The sequence below is a fragment of the Schistocerca serialis genome, chromosome 4, assembly GCF_023864345.2.
Source record: "Schistocerca serialis cubense isolate TAMUIC-IGC-003099 chromosome 4, iqSchSeri2.2, whole genome shotgun sequence".
NCBI classification, from domain to species: domain Eukaryota; kingdom Metazoa; phylum Arthropoda; class Insecta; order Orthoptera; family Acrididae; genus Schistocerca; species Schistocerca serialis.
In genome coordinates, this window is record NC_064641.1 from 567,865,310 (window position 1) to 567,866,960 (window position 1,651).

The 1,651-nt window shown below is 46.9% G+C and overlaps 1 non-coding gene across 1 annotated transcript; it reads left to right on the plus strand.

Moving 5' to 3' along the window:
- The first annotated feature begins 345 nt into the window (after nt 1-345).
- Nucleotides 346-419, plus strand: Trnat-ugu (transfer RNA threonine (anticodon UGU)). Its single transcript has one exon. It is a non-coding gene; the product is annotated as a tRNA-Thr (tRNA).
- The last annotated feature ends 1,232 nt before the right edge of the window (nt 420-1,651 follow it).

Consider the following 1,651-nt stretch of genomic DNA (forward strand, 5'->3'; position numbering starts at 1 on the left):
CCCATCGAGGTATATCAACAAAACCTGTGGGCAGCTGAGGGTTTCAATTAATTGTCATTTATTCTAGAGAGGCTGCACGGTCATCAATGGCATCTGTTCTTTGGGGAACAGTTGCTATCTTCACATATAGTTAAAGACTACCCGGTCATTGACCTTCCTCTGTGCGAATGCACACAGGTTGCCCGAACTCTTAGGGGAATCGTCACCTTAGTTGGTGCGAGTAATGAGTGGATGGGTAAGTATCTATTAGGAACATAACGTATGTAGATTGTGGACAGTTGGGAATGTGGGTCTCACAGGAGGCGTGCAAGGGATAAATGCCAGCAGTCGCACTATTCATTTATTTCCTCGGTGGCTCAGATGGATAGAGCGTCTGCCATGTAAGCAGGAGATCCTGGGTTCGAGTCCCGGTCGGGGCACACATTTTCAGCTGTCTCCAGCTAAGTACTTCAACAACACCTGTCGGCAAAAAAAAAAAAAAAAAAAAAAAAAAAACGGTTCAAATGGCTGTAAGCACTATGAGACTTAGAACTACGTAAATCTGGCTAACCTAAGGACATCACACACATCCATGCCCGAGGCAGGATTCGAACCTGCGACTGTAGCAGCAACGCGGTTCCGTACTGAATCGCCTAGAACCGCTCTGCCACACAGGCCGGCACCTGCCGGCAACGGAGGGTTTCAAATAATTACCATTTATTAGATTAACAACAGGTGTCAGTATCGATCGCATCTGGTTTTTTGGCGGTTTCCCACATCCGAGTAGGCGAATACTGGGCTGGTAACAACATCCAGTCTTCTCTGTTGATCCAGTATGGACATGGGACGTCGGCTGGCCATATATTTCACTAAGAAATTCGCCACACATCCGTGGAAACTGAAAAGTTCTTTTATATCATTTCGCTACCAGCTTCGGCAATTCAGTATGCCGTCATCAGGCCCCATATGCACTTCTAAAAAATAATCTATACTGGCATACTGGGGCCATATGTTTCTGGATGTTGTGAATTTTCAAGTGTTTGCTTCGAAGAGTTGACTGAGCAAAATGAACTGCCGGAACTCGCAGAGAAAATAATGTAAAGAACGTCTCTATTTGGTTGGCTGTCTGGCGAATTTCTTTGTTAAACATCCCGCCTTAGATCAAGATTCACAAACATTTCGATAAAATTCACACACTTTCGCAAGAATAACACTAGAGGCAAACAGATGAGGTACGCAGTGTACTCCTAGAGGGTGGGAGCGGGGTGGGGGGTTGGTGGGAGGGGCAGGTACAAGAAAGAGGGGTTGGAGGAGCAGGGCCGGGGAAGTATGGAGCAGTTGAAACGTGGCGCCGGCCGAAGTGGCCGTGCGGTTCTAGGCGCTGCAGTCTGGATTCGCGTGACCGCTACGGTCGCAGGTTCCAATCCTGCCTCGGGCATGGATGTGTGTGATGTCCTTAGGTTAATTAGGTTTAACTAGTTCTAAGTTCTAGGGGACTAATGCCTTGAGAAGTTGAGTCCCATAGTGCTCAGAGCCATTTTTTTTTTTTTTTAACGTAGCAAGAGGAAGGGCATCTGGCCGCCCTGTACAACTAACATTGACAACCCTGTGAAAATACGGGGTAAACGCCAGGAAAAATAGCTACTGACTAGAAGTCGAAGATTGTGTTACA